We start from the raw sequence: 12268 nt of genomic DNA, 5'->3' as shown, positions 1-12268 counted from the left end.
ACTTCCCCTGGCTCCTCTTCCCCTGGTCCAGGTCCCCTGCTCTGAGCAGTGGTGGACACCCTCAGCTGAGTGCAGTTGGTCTATATAGTCTCTGAGCTCTCTGCATCTGGTTCAAACTCCAGCTACACTTCATGTTTATCGGTGATGCTGTTCCAATGAGGGTGCAGAAGTCCCAGGGCCACAGTTCTAGCCAGGTGAAAGGGACTCTAGGGAGGAGGGAGGAGAGCACTGAGACACCTGTGAGGATACTGGACTCTGATGTGAACACCATGCCCAGGGTCTTCAGAGCCACCAGGGTATCTGCTATGGGCAGGAGAGGCTGGACAGAAGTGGGTAGAGTGGGTACTAGAGGTCACAAGGACATGTGATATGCCACAGGCAGGAGACATCTCAGTTCCTCACGTGTGTGCATCCTTATAAAGGCCAACAGGGACTCATTTGGATCATGCAGGAAGGTTTCGTTTGGTTCCTTTTATCTCTTTACATTTTCAAGCCCAGGGTGTTTATGGGAGAAAGATGATAGAAAAGACAGAGCGTGCTGACTGGGATCTGGACTCTGCTGGATCTGGACTCAATGAGAAACAGACACAAGTGCATCCATACTCAAGCATCACTCTGTTGGTGACCAGCTGATGACTGCCCTCCCCCACCCCCACAGAGTTTCCCTCTCTGGGCTCAACATGGTTCCAGAGGTACCCACTGGCAACTGTGGTAAGTCAGTGGGGCAAGCTCCCGCAGCTGCAGGCATCAGCCTGGGCTTGAAAGGAAGGCGTGCCACACTCTCTCAGCTCTTTGAGTGGCAATGGAACCAAGTGGGTCCCAGGCCTGCCATCAGTGCAGACAAGTGGGCGACATCTGCTGGCTGAGGACCCTAACCACATCAGTTTCCTGTGGACTCCGCTCCTGGTATCTGTGAACTCATAAGTTGCTCATGGTTGGTGGCAGTTATAAACCCTGGCTTGGCCAGAATTTCTTTCTCACCACATTCCCATTTTCTAGTAGGGAGTAGGTTTGGGTCTCCGGTCTCAGAGTGGCAAACAGGTGAGGAAGAGATGAAGGACTCTTCCAGAGAGATGAGTTGTTGGTATAAACAAAACACCTTCCAAGATGCAGGGTTAGGGTGTGTGTTAGGAAAGTGCAGGGTTAGGGTGTGGTTAGGAAATTGGCACCAGGAGGAAGGACCTGTGAGGAAGATCTTCAGGGACCCCACTGTGACACCCACAGACCCTGCAGATGGGGCTCTGCCTGCTCCTGAACCTGGCAACAGAAGACAGCGTGTGAACCTTTGCTCTGGTTCCTTTGGGGGTTACTGCGGGCCCATCCTTGCTGTGCGGTGTCCTCTCTCTACAGTCCCTGAACTGTGGAGTCTGAAGAGCTGATTAGGGAGTGCAGGCTGTGAGATCCTGACCAGTGCCTGAGGAGGGTGGGCAGTGAGGGACAGGGGGGCAAAGGCTGGCTTGTCACCTGCTGTTGCCAGTCTGAAACCCTTCCTAAGTTCTGGGGGAGGGCCGCCTGTGGTCAACGTGCCCTGCAGCAGGGATTGGCAGGTGGAGCAGTCATTGTGGGAATGACTCCACCTCCCCTGCAGGGGGCTGTGACCAAACTTAGCCCTTGGACCTCTTCCCACCCCTTCTTATTTATTGCTGAGCCCTCAGCCCCTGACTGGGCTCCTGACACACAGAAGGCTCAGTAGTTACATGTAGAATGAATGATTCGTGTCAAGTACAACCTTCCCCTTGAGGTTTGAGCAAGAATACTGAGTTACAGAAATGTATTCCTTACATTTAAAAAAAAAAATTGTTTATCTATTTTGTGTGTGCTCCATGGTGCACGTGTAGAGTTCAGAGGTCAACCTGCAGGACTTTACATCATATGGGTTCCAGGGATCAAATGCAGGCAGTCAGGGTGAGCAAGAAGCACTCTTTCCCATTGAGCTATCTCGCAGGGCCTAGAAATGCATTTCTTAAGGGTTAAAAAGGAAACGCTAAACGGTCTGTGTGAAATAGAATGACTGTAACTGCACTTAGCAGCTGCTTCCTGGTAGCTGCTCATGCAATTTACTAATCCAAGAACACTGGGATGAGAAAATGGTCTTCAGCAGATACTCTTGGACTGCAGCCAGACACCTCATTAGCGTTTATGAGTTCGTCATCTTTGCGTAAGTGCTCATGGAAATGCATCACGCGGCTTTTCGCAGTGGAGAGCCTGGGGATCCCCTTTTGGGCCAAGATCTACTTCAAATGCAATTTGGAAAGACCCACTTGGAAAAGCTGTCTGCGTGTAGGATGTTATTCCCGTGGACGTCTGTGGGCCAGAGCAAGCCTCTGGATGAGACTGAAGCCCATCCAGTATCAGCTCCAGCTGTCTGGGCAACTGGCATGGTTGGATCTGTCTCAGAGTAGAGTACCCACTCAGTCTCCTCTGGCCCCACATGTAGCTCAGAGGGTTTGACTGGGCTCTGGGGCTGCACTGAGCTGTAGAGGATGCTGGTACCAGTCAGTATAGTTTCTCAGATTTCAGGTAAAGTTAAAAGATGCCCGGCAGACTGTGTAGTGGCCTTTGGTTACTGGACAGAAAGGTGTGTCCCAGTGCTCCTATGTCTGTGTTTAACTAAATCCAGGGTCTCTGAAGGATCCACAATTACATCACAAAATAGAGGGGAGGGGAACGAAGCAGAGATGGGGTGACTCCACCTAGATCATGTATGTATCAAAGTAGTAGTTATTATTATTTGGGGATAAGTCTTACTATGTAGCCCAGGCTGGCTTTGAACTTGAGATCTTCTGTCTCGGATTTTGTAGTCCTGGGATTACAGGGCTATTTCATTATGCCCAGCTCCTTTCTGGGGTCTGGATTGCTGTAGCTGATTGAGTCATTACTGCCTTCTGCATGTGACACTGGGCTCCACAGAGGCCCTGGAACTCAGTATTTCCAGAATTAAGTCCATGCTGCTCCCGAAATCAGCGGCATTCTTTTTGGCTCCCCAGAGACAGTCTGGCCTGTTCTGTGCATCAGGGTCCGCCTCTCACGTTGGAGCTCGGTGATGTTTATTGCAGCCACTTAGGAAGTTGCCTACCTCTCAAGTACTAAGTCCCTGAGAACAGGCAAAGACCTGTGTGTGATTAGCACATTTACCAGCAGATTGAGAGCCAGACTCGTGTGGCTCTTCATGCTCTCTAGCTCCATTTGCTTTCTGGATCTCAGAATCTTGTCTCTGGCCCAGACATCTGCACCCATGGCTACTGCCTCCCTAGTCTGAGAAGGTACACAGTGAAGCAAGGACATGGCAACGTCCCTGAAATCAGGGACTTTGGTACCCTGGGCTGGCCTGCTGGCTTTTATGGGCCACCTTTTTGGCGACAGCTGGCTTTGCGGATCTTGTTTACCACATAGTCCTCCCCACATTTCCCTCATCCTTTGTCTGTAGCACATGCCCTCCATCTTCAGATTGTCCTGTGCAACAAAGAGAGATGGAGGAGGCAGTGACGAGGGAAATTGAATCCTGGAGCTGCGGGGGGAGGGGCTGTGTGCGCCAAGCTCTCCTGTCACGGGTCACAGCAGCATCCTCCCCTGGGCTGAATTTTACCTTTTATCTTCTTAAAATGTTAATGTACTATACAGACTCCAACCTCCTCATCCCTTTCTGGGAATCCCTCCCTTTCTCCATCTCTCCCAGAGGGCCCATTTAAATCTTGCTTTTACCATTAGCAACATTTCGGGCTGAACAACTTTAAGTAACCTCTGAAGTGGTTCGAGTCAACATTGTTTTTTTTCCCCGTTGTTGTTGTTTCAAGATTTCATGCTTATTTTTTCCCCAGTTAGGACCCTGGTCCAAACCCTACATTTCAGATTGCACATCTGAGCTTTGGTCTCAGGCCAGTGAGCTCATGCACAGTGTTTGTCTTGGCTCCGCTGCCTGACCCAGCCAGGAACACAGGCTGGCAGATCAGAGGGGAAGCAAAGCCCAGCTTTGGCTCTTGCCAAGGATGTGATCAGCCAGCCTAGGGCTCGGGCAGCTCCCTTGGGGACATCCAGCCAGGCCTGCTGGTCCTAGTTAGTTAGCATCCTTAGGTCTTTGCTGCTGGCTTCTGTTCTTCTGTTCCAACACAGCAGCGGTGATGGCTGGATAAAGACAATCTGAGCAATGAGAGGCAGACTGAGATGGCAACAAATCTCCAGAACTTTCCCTGGGCAGATGTCGTGGCCATATCCCAGGTCTGGCTCAGGCCATACCGTAACCTCATGTAGCACTGACATGAGCCCATCCCATTTGTGGGATCTGCCTTCTTAATGTCCACATTTGACTGGTACACCTCTCTGCTATAGGAAGGTAGGCCCTGCAAGCTCAGGTTACAAGGCCCAGCCTGAAAGCACACAGTTCTGGAGACTGTAGGATGCAGGTATTGGTGGCTTTGAGAAACTTTCAGTTCTGTAGACAATTGTAGACACTGCACTTGGGCTGGGTTGTGACAACGTTCATGCTGCATTTAGAGAGATTATTTATTTATTTATTTATTTATTTATTTATTTATTTATTTATTTTTGAGATAGGGGCTCTCTATATAGCCCTGGCTGTTCTGGAACTCACTTATGTAGACCAGGCTGGCCTTGAACTTATGGAGATCAGTCCTCCTCTGCCCCTGCCACCACTGGGATAAAAGGCACATGAGCCACCATGCCTGACTTGCTCAGCTGCATTTTGAATGCTGTGAGCTTGTGCAGAGTCCAGCTGCCACTAATGGTACCTTTCTAGGAGGATACATGCTGTGGTTTGCCCATCTGGGGGCTCATGTGGGGGTCCAGGGAGGCAGTGGCAGGGCCTTTCAGGGTGATCGGGAGTCAGAGGAATTCAGTGCTGAGCACTCTCAGTGAGTGTGTAAGGGACTGTGGTGCTTCACGGGTGGGCCTGGGCATTGATCTAGAAATGGAGGTCATCCGGAGGGGAGGACACACATTGTCAGTTCCCTTATACAGCACTCTACAAGCCCCAACAGTCTTCACCGAGATCTCAACCATGCTTTTGCAAAGGCCTTCCGTATAACCTGGTGCTGATAGAGAGAGAAGCCTTGAATCTGGGGGTGGAGCTCTGGCTTTGGCTCTTTTGGGGGGCTGTGTGACTGCACTTGACACAGTTGTTCTTGGGAGAATGCCACTCTCTCTTGACCGGAAGAAGGAACCCTCTCATTCTCATGAGGGCTCCCATTAGCTTTCCTTGGAAAGGTTTAAACTTGAAGGTAAATGTTCCTCAGACCAGGACAGACCAATACTTGCCCAGGTCTTGGGTTCTGAGGATAAGCACAATGCTTTCAGTGATAGCCAGCCTTACACTGGCTCATAAATGTCCACTGGGTAGTGGTGGCACACACCTTTAATTCCAGCACTTAGGAGGCAGAGGCAGGAGGATCTCTGTGAGTTCGAGGCCAGCCTGGTCTACAGAACAAGTTCCAGGATAGCCAGGGCTGTTACACGGAGAAACCCTGTCTCGAAAAACCAAGGGGGGAAAAAGTCTCTACTATGTAGGTAAACTTGCTTGCAGGTAGTTAAGTGGACTCTTCCTTCCTTCCTTTCTTCTTTCGTTCCTTTTTGGAGACAAGGTCTCTCTATGTAATCCTAGCTGGCCTCAAACTCAGAGATCTACCTGCCTCTGCTTTTCAAGAGCTGGGATTAAAAGCACACACCATCACACCTAGCCATGGATTCTTCTAAGAGACCACAGAACGGGCCAACATAATCTGCTCATCACAAAGCACCATATGGCTGATGCTTCTAGGGTTGAATTGCTGAGCTCCGCATTTTGTCCCAGGAAGGAAGGTGGACATGACAGAGGCTATGGGTCCTCGTGGCTATATTGTCAGCTGTCTCTGACCTTGTGTTCCATTTGGCCCAGCAGAGACTTGATGCTCACAGGCAGCACTTCTTGGTGTGACTCACCGTAGGAAGAGGGGTTGGGCCTGAGCAAGGTCAGTCTGGGTTAAACTTGGGCAACCATGTAGGCTGACCGCTGCTTGCTTGTCTCAGCCCTGGTCCTTCCATTCCTGCACCTGTCCCTCTTCCTCAGACACAGTGCCAGTGGGGACGGGGAATGAGGATAGTAGGTAGCACGGGGTGGGGTGGGGTGTTCCTTCTGGTCAAGGCTACTTGCCGTCTCTCTGATCCACGCTATCACTATCCTTTCATCTCTCCACCTCACAGAGAAGAGGTGCAGAAGGCCGAAAAACCCACCCAGCTCCAGCTGTGTGGAAGCCTCAGAGTCAAACTCACAGCTAAGCTTTCTTGGGCTGAATTGATGCTCTGGTACCATATGCCTCTGTGTCTTGTAGGACGGATGCTGTCTCTGGGATGCTTCAGGATCCCTTGGAGGGATTTTCTTTCATGACTGAAGCCCTGTGCCTGCCAGTCTGCTTCTGACCTCTCTCTGGATTGACCATCAGTGCTGGGAACTCTCCTAGCAGAGCTGAGAGCCTGGGATAATCTTATCCTCTAGGATGGGACAAGCTGCAAACTGGCCATCATCTGCCCTGGTCCCATCTTGCTCCCTCAGTCTTTGAAGAATGCTGATAGCCTCAGAAAGACCTGGCTGTGGAACCACCTCATGGAAAGAGATCTGGCTGTGGAACCACCTCATGGAAAGATCCTCTGTTGGGAACAAAGTGTATCTTGTTTAGGATTTTCCTCCATGGAGATCTAAAATCTGGGGACAGACTCAGGAAGCTCCCAGCAGACTCCTGGTAGGTGGTACACTGTGGTGGGTGTTGGGGAGGGGGAGGGCTAGGGGTTCTGACCTGCCCTTTGCCTTTTTCTTTTTTCCCCAAGACAGGGTTTCTCTGTGTAGCTTTGCGCCTTTCCTGGAACTCACTTGGTAGCCCAGGCTGGCCTCTAACTCACAGAGATCCGCCTGCCTCTGCCTCCCAAGTGCTGGGATTAAAGGCGTGCGCCACCACCGCCTGGGGCCCTCTGCCTGTTGAGAAGCAACAACCAGGTACCCACAAAGGACTTGTGGGTGTTCTGGCTGTGAGTGGCCTGCATTGGGTCTGGTTTATTAGGTGACAAAAAGCATCTCGAAATGAGGGGTCTGGGGAAGAGCAGAGGGGCACAGGGTTGCCGAGGAGGTAACAGTCCAGAAACCCAAAATGGGCGACTGTGTGGTGATACTTTATCTCTCCTGGTACCATTGTGTCTCTAATAAACCCCTCCTTTGTGGGCTGAATAATCCTGCTGAGTGTGTTTCTGATGAGCTACTGGAGGATAAAAGGGATTAATCCATTGCCCTTCTCAGAGGAAAGGAAATTAAAAACCAAAAACCTTTTGGAAGCTGGAGAGATGGCTCTTCAGAATGCTTGTTGCTTTTCCAGAGGACTTGGTTCCCAGTACCCATTTCAGATGGCTTACACATGCGTATAACTCCAGCTACAGGGGATCTGACCTGCTTATTCTGGAACCTAGGATGCTTACACACATGTAAGCATACACTTACATATACACATATGTAGAAATAAATCTTTTACAAACCCTCAGTTATTGTGAAAAACTGTATATGGCATAACATGATTGCTTTTCAAACTAAATCACAGGGTCCAGCTATTTTCATTTTGTTGTGTATTTTCTGGCATATAAACACAGTTCATTTGATTATCTTCATTCAGTGCCTGCCACATTGTCCTGGGGACTCACTGATGCCATTGAGAGATTCTGTAGTAAGAATAGCCTCTTCAGTGTTGGCACTTCATCTTTTATTTTATTTTATTTGCCTTGATACAAATTCTGGTGGATTTAGCCAAAGGAAAGCTTTACAGGACTGAGTCCAATGTGAGACCACAAGATCCCGAGGCTGTGTTGAATTTGAATGTGGGCTGGTATAAGCTGGGATGTGCTATAGGAATAATATTCTTACTGAGTCAAGAAGACTTACCATAAAACTGAAAACATAAACCATCTCATTCACAACTTTTTAGGGCATAAGGGCAAAGGAGAAGATACAGTTCAAAGAAAGGGTACAAAGATGCAGCCAGGCAGGGTAAGTTGACTGAATACAGCTTCAGCTGGGATACAATGGCAGGGCACTGTATACAGATGGCTCGGGGGACTGATTGTAGGTGATCTGATCACACATCCAGAGAAAGGAGGGTGACTGAATGACATGCTCCTTTGCCTGACTCCAGCAGACACCTCACAACCCATGTGAAGATGAAAATAAACCCAGCAAACCATCAGGCTGTACCCCTCAATATATACAGGAAAATAGGCTTACGTTTTTATTACATTGTGTGTGTGTGTGTGTGTGTGTGTGTGTGTGTGTGTGTGTGTGTGTGCGCGCGCGCGTGCACATGAGTGTGGAAGTCAGAGCACAGCCTGCAGGCGACTGCTCCCTCCCTTCCACCATGTGCTCCTTAGGAATGGGACTCAGGCCCCTTTACCTGCTGAACTATCTCACTGGCCAGATCTTACAAAACTAAATTAAATATGTGGGGTTATAATGAATCAAACAGACTACACTGACTAAAATAAATAGCAATACTTTTAAGTAAGGAAGCTGGTTATTAAATGACAAATGCAGTATGAGGCCACTTTTAAGTGTTCAGAGCTTTGCAGAGTGACAGGGTTATGGCTGCGCACACACAAAGCGCTTACAGTGTTAAACCACGCAGGAGAACCGCACCTGAACGTCACATTATTCATCGTTTTTCCCCAAGCTCTCCCGATAGCTGAGCCTGTTCGCTTCTAATTCCCCTTGACACACCCTAAGCTGAGTGAGGGTCAGAGCCCTGCCAGGAAGTGCTGATTTAAAGGTTTGGTCCCTCCTGGTGACACAGGGACAGCCCACCAGCAGAGAGTTTTCAAAACAGGTGCTAGTGAGGTCATCACTGCTGCCTCTTAAGGCCAGGAAGGAGCAGAGCAAGGAAACATTTCAGATGCAAGGCCCAGGGCTGGGCTGGGCCCTGACCCTCAGGGGCAGGTCGGCAGAGAGAAGCTCAGGGTGCGCATGGTGGGCCAGTGTGCACCTAGGCCCTGACCAGCAGCCCTTCAGGCTTCTCTGGTCTGAGTTCCTTCCACCGTGACTGAGTGGGGTAATGTTCCCATTCAATGGCTGTCTCTAAAATTAAGTGAAATGACTGTGTAAGCCTTTGCCAGTGAAATAGAGCGGGGCACATGGTGTCGCCTCAGCCTAGGCCTCTGTCCTAAACCTGTCTGACCAGTCCCAGCTCTGCCTCAGTCAAGATCCTGATTTGTCTTTGGTTGGCTGCAGGTGTCGTGACCACTATACAGAGCAGAAAGGTGACAGTTCTGTGACCTTCAGAGAGAGATGAGTCCACGGTGGGGAGCTGAGGAGATGTATCAGTTGAAAGTGTGTCTCTCAGTCAGATCCCCGGCAGGACTTGGAAAAGATCAAACAAACCTTGGGAACCTCTTTGGTCCTTTTTGTGCCAGGTTACCTCCCAGGAACCTCGCTAAGAATCTAGAACGGTGTGGTTCTTAACCTTTAAGATCCAGCAACCTTTTCACAGGGGTGGCATATCAGATATCTTGCATATCAGAAATTTACATTATGATTCATAAGCCATAGCAAAATTACAGTTATCAAGTGACAATGATAATTTTATGATTGGGGTCGCCCTGCCACGAGGCCCTGAATTAAAGGGTTGCAGCATTGAAGGTTGAGAACCACTGCTCTCGGGTATAGAACAGTGGCCAGCCAGGCAGGGTAGTGACTTCCAGAGGGGAAAGCTTAATTTCCTTGGGATTTATCCAGTGTTTATAAAAAGAAGGGCTTACTTCCAGAGATGCCCATAAATCACTCACCACCACTTCAGTTTCATTCTTCAGAATCTTGTTTTCTTGATAGAAATGAGCAGAGATAAAACCAACAGCTTATTCACTGTGGGAAAGCCTCCAGGTGCCAGGCCAGGCCCTCTCTCACCCACCTGCCAACAGAGCAAGCTGACCCTCGGGAAAGGAGCCGTGTGCACAGTGATGCATACCTCTTGTCCCTGCTCCTGGAGTCTCCAGGAAACGGCCAGCTTCCTTCTTCCTCCCCGTTCCTTTTTTCCTTAACATTTGTGTCCAGGTAGCTACCCACTTTTACATCCCACTTTAGATAAGCATGAAGAAGGATTCCTGTGGGAAAGCCCCTGAGACTTTGGTCTCGCGGAGAACAAAAGGAATCGTGTAGGAAAGCAAAGAGCTGCAACGAGATCTCTGGCACTGGGCTGTGGTACTTGTAAACCAAGCATGGATGCCTCTGCAGCTGAGTCCACCCCAAACACTCACAGTCCTACTGTGGCTAGACCCCACCTGGGAACATGGAGCAACCAGGGCCTATCCTTCAACCTCACTGTCCCTCTACTGGTCCTCACAGTCCTCCTGGCATGGCAGCAGGGCCCCGACTCTTGTAGACATTATCTTTCTCAGCCCTCTCAGCCGGCAAAGAACAGACATGCAGAAGCAATGGTGCTGACCCCTGAGTTACAGTCTTAGGACTGGGCTGGTTTCCCTGCCCCACTTTTGTGGTTGGGGCTGGTGGGAGGGAGCTGGGTCCCTGGTTGGGTGTCTGCAGCAACATTGTTTCTGAGATCTTACAGGGCAGCCTGGCTTTGCCACTCACTGGAACCCAGGCTGCAGTGTTGGCCTGGCATCAGCGGTAGCAGGAGGCCACTCCCCCCAGACCTCTGCTGCGTTCCTTCCTGACCCATTGGTGCCTTGCTCTACTAAAGTCCTCTCTGAGGACAGGGACTGACCTAGTTGTAAAGTTGTCATGGGAGCATCTCAGGAGGAACTGCTGCAGCAGTGATCTGGGCCAGGCGGTCATGATGCTGATGTAGTCCTTGACAAATCGTGGCCCAGGGCCCCAGAGGGCTGGAAGCTGCAGACGCTCAGCTGGGTCTCAGTCCATGGGGAAGATGCTGCCCAGAGCGGGGCATGGTGTCAGGCCTGCAGAACCCCCTATCTGCCGGCAGCGCCTCAACAGTCACACCACCTCCATCTTCTCTGTGGGGCATTGAGCGGATGTGACCTGCACACACCATGGGGCTCCAGCTTTCTCAACCAACCATTCGTTCTTCAACAAATGTTTGCTGAGGTCCTACTGGGTGGGGGCTGCTTTGCTGGTGGGACTCACACTGGAGTGGACAGCAAATATCGGGAGGTGACAATGTTTGTGGTGGGGCTGTGTCAGGCACTGTGTCTGAATGGAGGCTGCATGGGAAGATGGGGTAAGGAAGCCTTTTGTGGAGGGGGGGAGGGCACACACACACACACACACACACACACACACACTGGTCAGCACCTGATACGGATCCACACAAGAGATAACAAGAGCAAATGTCTTGGGGATGTCAAGGTTTTTCTGAAGGCCTGAGAGGAAGCTGTGGATCAAGTGGGCGAGGGGCAGAGAACAGCTTGGTGGGCTGAGCTGGATGACTTAGGGCTGTTACAGGCTTGAGCTGCAGTTGAGATTTTAACCACAGTGTGAAGTTATCGGGGGATTTTAAACAGGAGGACACAGCCTGATTTGCATATTAAAAAGATAGCCCAGCTGCTGGGTGAAGACTGCCTTTTAAAAGCATAAAAATAGAAGTAGGAAGACTAGGAGGGTATCACAACAATCCGGGCAGGGAATAATCACTGTTATTAACCGGGTTTCTCAGAGGAGCTCGCAGCAGGTAGTGACGCTGCGCTTTCATTTGCATAGTGAATCCGTGTGAAGGCCTTTCTCCTGTCACTGCACTGGAACTTCAGAGCAACCCTGGGACAGATTAGCGAGTACTAGTTCCTGGGCTAAAACGAGTCTCCAAGACATTGGTCCTAGGGAAGGTAAGACTTGACTGAGAGCTGGGAGCCTGGCTTAACCCTAGGCCTCCTGACCTGTCTGGGCTCTGTCCACTTCCTGAGCCCTCAGGCAGAGTGCAGAGGTCAGAGGAGGAAATGCAGTGGCCAGACTAGGTAGTCCAGGCCCAGAGTCCTGCTGACCAGAGCCTACGGGGCCTGGGAAGAACCAGGGTGCTAGGCTCTGCTAGGGCTATGCCATATGGAGAACACAGTAAACAAGACGTGCTTTGGCTTCCAAGCGCCTCAAATCTAGTCAGAAACACACGGAAGGCTTCAATAAATAATTTGAGAATGTGCTGCAGATTAAAAGGCATATGTACACATAAATAACTTTAGGGGGAAGCTAGGTCTTTTCCTTGGGACAAATGGGCCTGAATACTGTTTGGAGGGCAGTGTTTTCACCTGGACCTTGGTGGTCTCCTGGGGCAGTTACTGGCCTGCTTAC

General features: G+C 50.3%; 1 long non-coding RNA gene across 1 annotated transcript in view; it reads left to right on the top strand.

The window, feature by feature from the left end:
- Window positions 1-6728, top strand: part of LOC121829464 (uncharacterized) — a 47198-nt gene extending 40470 nt beyond the window's left edge. Inside the window, exon 3 of the long non-coding RNA XR_013051378.1 lies at window positions 6321-6728. This is a non-coding gene — a long non-coding RNA (uncharacterized LOC121829464). The remainder of the gene's footprint in view (window positions 1-6320) is intronic.
- The last annotated feature ends 5540 nt before the right edge of the window (window positions 6729-12268 follow it).

The sequence above is a fragment of the Peromyscus maniculatus genome, chromosome 5 (assembly GCF_049852395.1).
Source record: "Peromyscus maniculatus bairdii isolate BWxNUB_F1_BW_parent chromosome 5, HU_Pman_BW_mat_3.1, whole genome shotgun sequence".
Lineage (NCBI taxonomy): Eukaryota > Metazoa > Chordata > Mammalia > Rodentia > Cricetidae > Peromyscus > Peromyscus maniculatus.
Note: the sequence above shows the minus strand (reverse complement) of the source record. Positions and strands in the feature narration are given on the sequence as shown.